Source organism: Pollachius pollachius, assembly GCF_949987615.1.
Source record: "Pollachius pollachius genome assembly, chromosome: 5".
Classification (NCBI taxonomy): domain Eukaryota; kingdom Metazoa; phylum Chordata; class Actinopteri; order Gadiformes; family Gadidae; genus Pollachius; species Pollachius pollachius.
This window is the reverse complement of record NC_136938.1, coordinates 9,096,969-9,107,430: the sequence shown is the minus strand read 5'-3', so window position 1 is coordinate 9,107,430 and position 10,462 is coordinate 9,096,969. Positions and strand designations below refer to the sequence as shown.

Sequence of the window (10,462 nt, the reverse complement as noted above, 5' to 3'; positions counted from 1 at the left end):
TGTGTGTGTGTGTGTGTGTGTTTGTGTGTGTTTGTGCATGTTCAGTGTGTTTGCGTTCGGTGTGTGTTGGTGTGTGTATTTGTGTGTGTGTGTGTTTTTGTTAGTGTGTTCTGTGTGTATGTGTGTGTATGTGTTTACTGTGTGTGCTTGGTGTGTGTGTGTGTTTGTGTTCGGTGTGTGTATTTTTGTCTGTGTTTGTGTGTGTGTGTGTATGCGTGTATGTGTGTGTTTCCAGGGCCAAGGGGAGGATAACGTTGTCTATCGAGGAAGGAAGGAGGAAGAGGAGGGAGCAGCTAGGGATGAGAGAGGAGGAAGGTTAGGTAAGCACCATGGAAGGTGATGATGAAAGAGGATTCTGAGAAAAGAGATTGCTAGAGTTGCAAAAGAAAAATTCTCAATGAGTAACATTACTAACAGAATAATTAGTGAAACGTGTAATACGCAGCAGTATACGAGCTAGCCGCCAATGACCAAGTGGCTGTCTTCATTCATCTAACAATAATAATGACAATCACTTATTGTTGATACATATAATGACTTTATTGACTCAAGACATACAGATGGAGTCATATTTGATTAGCTGTTAGCTGTTACAAAGACCACAATCATCAAAAAATATAGCGTTTATATATAGTTTGTTGATTCATTGATTAATGACAAACCTTAATATAGATTACCAATAAGAATTCAATTTATAGATTTTTTAAGTGCAGATATTTTTCTTTGCACCTAACCAACTTGACCCATGCCTAAATTATTTCTTCAACTCTCACCTTTAGCTTAGAGTTGTAGGTGTCGAGCATTGAAGCCTCGATGACAAATTTTCCTTGTTTATAGATAAGACTGCGATTGTCTTTGGCTTTCTCTCTCACAAAACTACTGCTGTTGTTGTAATACATCTCACAGTAAAGATTGTAATCACATTTTGTGTTGCTGCTGAACACTCCCACAGCAAACCAGGGGTCGTAGAAGTTGAAGTTGAATGGCAAAGAAAACATGACAACCATTTTCTCATTGGTGACTGAACCGTAGAGGTCATAAGTTAAGACGCCGACGACGCCTTTTAGTGAGTATGGTGTCTTGACAAAGAGGGCTGAATCATTGGCTCCTGTCTTGACCGCAGGGTCCAATGGTGTGGCACAGTATCCACTGTACAGGTATGTCCTGATCAAATAATCAGAATAAAAATTAATAATATTATTAATAATAATAATAATAATAATATCATCATCGCCCTTCACACTAATTGTGTCGAAAAACTAAATGTTCAGAGTTTATTGTCAGTATTGCCTGTCGAATGCCATATATATATTTATTACAAACAAAAGGCAATTGGAAAGCAATAGGTATTGATAAGCAGATCCCATGAGATTGCTGGAATATGGGAGTCTCAATGCAATCCATAAATTGCATACGGGTTTATGCAATCCGTAAATTCTTAGTTCTTCACTCATTCTTTAAATGTCTGCCAATATTTGCACTGAACAGGGTGGGCCATAGGATTTACATGTATACCGTTTTTTGTGGTTATTCATTGAGAACAATCCTTTGACAAGCTAGCCTGTAAAATCAGTGGCATATGGTCATGGTATTAGTGATGCCTTAATATTTCAAAAGGAATATATTGTAAAAACTCAAATATGATGCCTACATTCACCAAGCATTAAAATAAATCAGTTGGTCATGTGTTTAGGAGAATGACGTATACCTGGGGCTGATGAAATCAATTGACTGAGTAGCATTTTCGATCTGAACGAGAACCGAGCGAGACGTAGTATAGAAATTGGTCCCTGCTCGAACTCTCAGTTCAGCCGCCCAAATTTCATCTTGCTTCGTGGGCATGATGGATCCCGATCTACTGGGACACACTACCACAGAGACAAACACAATCATTCAATATGAAGAAAATAAATAAATATATATTTGTATATCAGTTCAACAATAAGTTGTATGTTGAATGTTATGTCACAGTCTTAAACTTTGTCGTGTGCTCATTGATATTTTCTTCAAAGAAAGGTACAAATCAATGTTTTGGAATATAGAGCAAACTGAGAAACTGTCAGAACAGTCTCATTAATAATGAATGCACAGAGAAGGATTCACAAATGTATTTTGTGATTTATATAGAAATGACTCTTCTCACAAATACATTTCAATGCACACACAAATGGATATCGGTATGTATAAATGTAAAATAAATCCATAAACAAAAATAAGTTTCACAAACACATTTCTGGTCCACACATAAATGTATCTTGTTTTAAATAAGTCTAATATAAATCCATAAATATATTAATTAAAAAAATATTTGCAATTCATAAAAAATGTATTTGGATGTTGTTACATTTATATACAAACTGTGGCGAAGAAGTAAAAGCTGCGTCACGTTTTGAACTACACACTTTTTCCATCTAGTTTCGACTGGGTTTGGGATTGTCTGTGCCGTTAAAGTAGTAAACGGCACCGACAATCTAAAAAAACAGCCACTGCAGTCATGTGATAGGCTGAAAACGAGGGAGGCATCTGATTGGCTACAGATAGTACCTTGTTGAAAAAAATGCATTTGTGAATCCAGCCACGTCAAGAGAGTCTCAAAAATCCACATATAAATACAGACCAGTTTACACACAAATGACAAGTTCACAAATGAAAAGCGGCTTGTAAATTCAAGTTTAACAGTTTGTATATAAATGTAACAACATCCAAATACATGTTGAATTCATATATTTATGGATTTATATCACATTTATTTAAAACAAGACACATTTGTGTGTGGATCAGAAATGTGTTTGTGAAACTTATTTTTGTTTATGGATTTATTTTACATTTATACATACCGATATCCATGTGTGTGTGCATTGAAATGTATTTGTGAGAAGAGAGTAATTTATATATAAATCACAAAATACATTTGTGAATCCTTCTCTGTGCATTCATTATTAATGAGACTGTTCTGACCCCATACAAACTGTCATAGATGATAATGATAGTTGCAATAATTGGTCAACACCATATAGCTTGGATGTAATCATTAAAAAGTCATACTCACATTTCCTCTGCTCTATCAACAACTTTGAGGTGACTTTGGTCCAGATCATGGATTGAGAGGAGCTGTGTTCCTGTTATATAGCCTCCTGGCTGGCAAAATCCAATCCCCTACATGCATGACAACAAGTGGTGTCTCCTACCGCCTATTACAATACAGGTGTGGTGGCATAATTGAAGTCTGCTTCATTTTACTGAAGATTTTAATGATTTGGTTATGTTTAAGGAAGTAAATTCCCTTCAAAATGTGTCCCCTCAAAGCATTAGGACTTGACATGCAAGGCATTGACATGCTCTCTTCTGTAATCTTCAGTTTTGTTCTTTGTGTTATTCTTGGCATGTGTGTTTTTGGTGTATGCGTGTGTTATTTGTGTGTATGTGTGTGTCTCCGGGGCAATGGGGCCCGAGTGCAGGCCATTTTACGCTAGCTTTTGGCAGATGCAAAAGAGTAATGTGGGCCTGACGACGTGGAGAGGAGTCTCCGACGCCACTGACAGCAACATCGCCAGGCAGCGAGGGGCAGAAAGTCTGACCTTTGTGTTTCTTTCCACCCCAATATATATATATATATATATATATATATATATATATATATATATATATACATATATATATATAAATTATGGAAAGATATATAAGTCGGTTAGACTAGACGGCAGTACATCTTTACACAACCATGTGTAGAATTGTCATAATGGTTTAGTCTTATGAATATCCATTATATTAATATTCTGATATATTGTGATTGGCCATGACCAATTAACCTTAAGCATATAATAACACACACATGCATAGATACGTGCAGGATGTTTATGGTGACCAGACTGGGTTCACTCCAGGACAACCAACAGTTTTGTGTTGTTTTATTCTCACACAATGACTTTAACAGATGCCTTAAATAGTTGAATGACATTATCAGGAATTCCAGTCCAATCAGTTAATGAAGGTATGAAAACTTGTTTGTGCTGGGGGTGGAGGGGGGGGGCTTGGGGTGTACTAAAACACACACACACTGCAAACTTTAATTTCTACTCAGCATCTTCTCAGATCTTCACAACCTCAATAGAACCATACAAATAAATAAATAAAATACATTAGAGAGAGAGAGAAAGAGACAACAGCTTTACTCCAAACACATGTGAGAAGTGAGGGCTGCAGTTTTCTTGTTCACTAAAGCTATGAGATATCAAGACGGTTAAATACTCAACAAAATTCAACTGTGTTCAGAAGTAGGCCTACTACTAGCATAATATAAGTAGCAGCTAAGAGGTGTGGTAGTAGCTATTAATGAGGTCTATATTACTACCTACCTCAAATGCTCTCTTAACTCTGCTTTTCAAGTTAAGCAAGTTAAGCTTTTCTGGATGACGGATCACGGGAAAAGGAAAACATAGCAGGAGTATATTAACTAATTACAAGTCACTTATTATTAGTAGATATTTCTCATAAAGGAGAAGGAGGAGCGCATTAGAAGAGTTATAGGCACTGGCGGGAAAAAAATACAATAGACATGCAATAAAACATTTGACAATTTATTTCACAATCTGTTCAAATGAATACACAGATGGCAGGTAAGTGAAAGTAAGCCAACTTATGGCAATACCCTAACAAAGCAGCGGGAAAAAAAGGCGTGCAATTTTTGTTTAGGTTGCAACTAAATTAAATTTAGTGGCATCAGTTTCACTAATAGAAAAAAAGCCAAATGGATGTATGACTAATCAAACTCAAATACCACTAAGCATGTTGTTTATCGAAGTAGAAATTGTTCATTTTGCAGTTCACCAACCCGACTCTGGTCAACTTTCTTAGCTCTCACCCTTAAGATAGAGTTGTGTTTGTCTGTCTTTACAGCCTGGATGACAACTTCTCCATGGGTATGGATAGTATGGCAATCTTTGGCTGTCCCTCTCACAAAACCACTCTGATTGTTGGCTTAAAATGGGTCAACGTGACAAGTTTCCTCCAATTAGACTCCAAATAAAAACAGCTGCCGTTGCCACGACAACAAGCGACGCATTCAGCTGATGGTCACCAGTTAACACGGTCACTAGTTAAACTGAAACACCGGTTTGCGCGCCCTTCTCCGGTGTGATGCGGTGCAGGCATGTTGGTCGCTGTTTCGGACCCTGCATCACGCTGCTCCTCTAGAGCTGCAGCGGCCTCCCGCAGCAGCTCCACGACCGTCTTTTCCACCATTTTCACGTTACTATACACGTCAACCCAGTCAAACCTGGCACAGTGCTAGGCATAGAAAATAAAGTGCCAAGTACTAGGACGTGGATGATCAGCTGGTCTGAGGAAGTGACGTAGTTCCCGCCCAGATACGTTTTGCAAAATCTTTTGTATACATATATATATATATATATATAAATATATATATATATATATATATATATATATATATATATATATATATATATATGTGTATATGTATATATATATATATATATATATGTATATGTATATGTATATGTATATATATATATATATATATATATATATATATATATATATATATATATATATACAGTGGGGCAAAAAAGTATTTAGTCAGCCACCAATTGTGCAAGTTCTCCCACTTAAAAAGATGATAGAGGCCTGTAATTTTCATCATAGGTATACCTCAGCTATGAGAGACAAAATGAAAAAAAAAATCTAGAAAATCAGATTGTCTGATTTTTAAAGAATTTATTTGCAAATTATGGTGGAAAATAAGTATTTGGTCAATAACAAAATGTCATCTCAATACTTTGTTACATGCCCTTTGTTGGCAATGACAGAGGTCAAACGTTTTCTGTAAGTCTTTACAATGTTTTCACACACTGCTGCTGGTATTGTGGCCCATTCCTCCATGCAGATCTCCTCTAGAGCAGTGATGTTTTTGGGCCTTCGCTGGGCAACACAGACTTTCAACTCCCTCCAAAGATTTTCTATGGGGTTGAGATCTGGAGACTGGCTAGGCCACTCCAGGACCTTGAAATGCTTCTTACGAAGCCACTCCTTCGTTGCCCGGGCGGTGTGTTTGGGGTCATTGTCATGCTGAAAGACCCAGCCACGTTTCATCTTCAGTGCCCTTGCTGATGGAAGGAGGTTTTCACTCAAAATCTCACGATACATGGCCCCATTCATTCTTTCCGTCACACGGATCAGACGTCCTGGTCCCTTGGCAGAAAAACAGCCCCAAAGCATGATGTTTCCACCCCCATGCTTCACTGTAGGTATGGTGTTCTTTGGATGCAACTCAGCATTCTTTCTCCTCCAAACACGACGAGTTGAGTTTTTACCAAAAAGTTCTATTTTGGTTTCATCTGACCATATGACATTCTCCCAATCCTGTTCTGGATCATCCAAATGCTCTCTAGCAAACTTCAAACGGGCCCGGACATGCACTGGCTTTAGCAGGGGGACACGTCTGGCACTGCAGGATTTGAGTCCCTGGTGGCATAGTGTGTTAGTGATGGTAGCCTTTGTTACTTTGGTCCCAGCTCTCTGGAGGTCATTCACTAGGTCCCCCCGTGTGGTTCTGGGATTTTTGTTCACCGTTCTTGTGATCATTTTGACCCCACAGGATGAGATCTTGCGTGGAGCCCCAGATCGAGGGAGATTATCAGTGGTCTTGTATGTATTCTGCAATAGGTAAGCTGCTTACCTATTGCAGATTCAGACTTCCCAGCCTGGTGCAGGTCTACAATTGTGTTTCTGGTGTCCTTTGACAGCTCTTTGGTCTTGGCCATAGTGGAGTTTGGAGTGTGACTGTTTGAGGTTGTGGACAGGCGTCTTTTATACTGATAAGGAGTTCAAACATGTGCCATTAATACAGGTAAACAGCCTCTTAAAGAAGAAGAAGTTACAGGTCTGTGACAGCCAGAAATCTTGCTGGTTTGTAGGTGACCAAATACTTATTTTCCACCATAATTTGCAAATAAATGTTTAAAAAATCAGACAATGTGATTTTCTGGATTTTTTTTTTCATTTTGTCTCTCATAGCTGAGGTTTACCTATGATGAAAATTACAGGCCTCTCTCGTCTTTTTAAGTGGGAGAACTTGCACAATTGGTGGCTGACTAAATACTTTTTTGCCCCACTGTATATATATATATATATATAAACTTAGCGCAAAAAGTAAGGAAATTTGTGTTTGGTTGATTATTTTTCTGTGGTAACAATGCTTTTTGGCAATAAATCTTATACTGCTGGAAAGCCTGTATAGTTCCCTTTCAAATGGTGCCCCGTTTGTAAGGAACATGCACTTGTTGGATGAGCAGCAGAGCTGAGTATGTGGATTGCGCCCTTGTAAAATTTGCCAAATCTTCTCTGCCAATGCCAAACAGCTTATTCTGCCATCGACTCGTTTGGTGTTTGGTGGATTGGATGATTGAAGTTTGAAGAAACAAGCAGAGGTGGGTAGTAACGCGCTACATTTCTTCCTTTACAAGGTTAACGTTTTTAATAAATTGTAATTTAAGGAGTAGTTTTATTCTAACATACTTTTACTTTTACTTGAGTATATATTTGAAGAAAGAGTCGTTCCATTTGGCTACGTGGCAGTCGTTACTTTCTTTTTTATATCTTTCTTTTTATTACATGCAAGATCTATTTCTCTCCCTGAGGGACGTCTTCAGCCAACATTTCTATCGCGTGACTATTTTACCCAATGAAAAACCTGACAAAATGATCTTGCCAATCAAATGCAGCCACTTGAGGCTAGGGTTGAGCACCGAAACTCGGTTCCAGTAGTGTTCTATGCTAAACTTGTACTTAGTATAGAATAAAATGATAATATAATGGAATAAAGAACGAGACGGGCACTGTAGGTTCACTCAAGTAGTATCACTGTATTCTTCTTCTCACACTCAACATCACATAACACAGTCTCAGTACAACACAAGGTAAGTCCGCCATCTGGTGGTGTAGTGGAGTAACAGGAACAGCACATAATAAGTCTGAATACACAACATATTCCCCCTCTCTTAATAAGCTTAAACGTTACCAAAAGAACAATGCCACCTCTGACATCAGCAGAGTTGTGATAATTCAAAACTCAGTAGTACAATTACTCATCAGTAGTGCAATAACTCAAGTGCCATCTTATCAGCATCAACACAAAACTTCACCTTAGAAAATGTTGCTAAAATTTAACCAGCTCCTACTGTCATCTCACTTTGCCCTTTGCATATAAACTGGAGCAGGTAAACTCTTAAAACCCGTAACCCGTATATAATGTAAACTTAACATGACATTTTCAGGTATGTAAATCACAACAGCCTTGTCTCAATCGAATACAGTGTCCAACATAAACAGTATCTATTCCACATTCAGTAGTCAACAATAGTATTTTTTCTTTTCAGTAAGCAACAGTATTTTTCCACGTTTTCACAGCAGTACACACTAACCCTAACCCTATATATTTTTTTTTCATTTTAACTCATTCTCTTCTTTTACCTCACAGTCCATCAGAACAATTAGTGTTCATACTCCTGAAGCCAAGCAGGCTCCTTTCTCCCTCTCACAGGTCTGTTCACGACCCCAGGGTCAACTGCTTGTTGGGGCGGCTCAGGTTGCTGGGCCGACTCCGGCACAGGATCAGGGGCCACTGGTTCTGAGTCTGCATCCCTGTCTACTTCACTCTCAGGGACCAGAGATAGGTGGGTAGCATTCCATGTGCGCCCATCCTCCAGTACGAAGGCACTAGAACCAGCTTTGCGCATCACTGTGGTAGGTCTCTGAAACTTAGACAGTCCCTTTTTCACATGGAAAGGTTTCTTCACTCTGACTAAACTTCCCTCTTTTATCTTTGCTCCCCTTTACACGTGCTGCCCTTTTCACATCAGTGTATGTTTTCGATGCCTGCTGTTTGGCAGCGACCCGACTGCGTAGTTGTTCCTCTGGCAGTGGATCAGGTTTGCGAGCAGGGCCAATGTCGACTTTGGTACGCATTGGTCGGTTGCACATGTGCTCATGTGGTGACACTCCTGTGGTGCCATGTGGAGTAGCACGGTAAGTGAGCAAAAAGTTGCTCACTTACCGTGCTTCCATGGTCTTTTCTCTTGTTCGGCAGAAAGCAATGTCTCTTTTAGAACGAGGTTCCAGCGCTCTACGGCTCTGTTTGCTTGTGGATAGTAGAGCGACACTTTCCTGTGTTTGATGTCTCTCGCTTCAAGGTAGTCAGCAAACTCACTGGAAGTGAACTGAGTTCCATTGTCACTCACTAGTTCTGTAGGGTTTCCAAACAGGGCAAACACGGTAGACAGAAAGGAAGTGATTGCTGCCGTTGTGATGGTAGCAGTGAAAGCGACCTCCGGCCACTTTGTGTAGTAGTCAATCAACATCACTGCAAAGCGACAGTCCCAGCTGGCTGACTCAAACGGTCCCACAATGTCCATGCCCACTTTCTGCCATGGGGCATCAGGTAGTGGGATGGGCTGTAGAGGAGCGGCATGTGTCTTGGCACTTTTGTCATTCAGCCGGCATGGTCCACATGCACGGATAGCCTCCTGCACAGACATGTCCATACCGGGCCACCAGTATAAGTCCTGCAGCATTTGTTTAGTGCGGACGATGCCCTGATGTGTCTCATGTGCCAAGTTCACCAGCTGCTTCCTTAAGGCCACTGGCACAAGTCGTCGGTGAGAGCCCCTGTAGATAATCATATCTTGGATTGAGAGTTCATCTCTTGTGGAGAAATATTGTTTGAACTCATCTGGTAGCGTCTTTGCTGTCTTAGGCCAGCCCCTATGTATCTGGGTTCTAAGGGCTGTGAGCTCAGGGAACACCTCACATGCATCCGTAAACTTGTTCACTGAGAGAGCTTTGAGTTCTGTGTCCAACAGAGCAACGAGGTTTGGCTCTGTTACTGGCTTTGTATCCTCTTCTGCTGGGAGGGGTAGACGGGAAAAACAATCAGCAACTTGATTTTGTGAGCCAGGACGTTACTCCACGTCAGCAGTTTTCAATAGGTGAGGCGCGCCTCCCCTGGGGGGCGCCAAAGAGCCACAGGGGAGGCGTGACACGCAACACGCAAAGAAAAGGTATACATATGTATGCAGCTCTATTGATATCGGTAATTGTGCGTGCTTATATTAGTTTTAAAATGCATCGTTTCCTTGTCCCAAGTCACCAGAAGTCAGTATTAAGGGAGGAGAAAAACGTAGGAAATATGATCCTGAATGCGTTTCTGGTTCTGTGGAGAGCGAGTTCCCCCAGATCTCCACAAAGGCTATGAAAGTCCTAATCCCCTTCACCTCAACCTACTTGTGTGAGTGTGGGTTTTCCGCACTGACCCTGATTAAAAACAAATACAGATCAAGGCTGCAGGTGGAGGACGACTTGCGTTTATTTCTCTCTGCAGTGCAGCCCCGCATCGAACACCTCTGCCATCAAAAGCGAGGCCTTATTGTTATCATTGATATGGACGATT

At 40.1% G+C, this 10,462-nt stretch overlaps 1 long non-coding RNA gene across 1 annotated transcript; it reads right to left on the bottom strand.

The window, feature by feature from the left end:
• Positions 1-515: 515 nt before the first annotated feature.
• LOC307075893 lies at positions 516-3,200 on the bottom strand. Its single transcript, XR_013811875.1, has 3 exons — positions 3,050-3,200; positions 1,709-1,868; positions 516-1,164 (listed from the first exon to the last, which is right to left on the bottom strand). It is a non-coding gene; the product is annotated as an uncharacterized lncRNA (long non-coding RNA).
• Between the last annotated feature and the right edge of the window lie 7,262 nt (positions 3,201-10,462).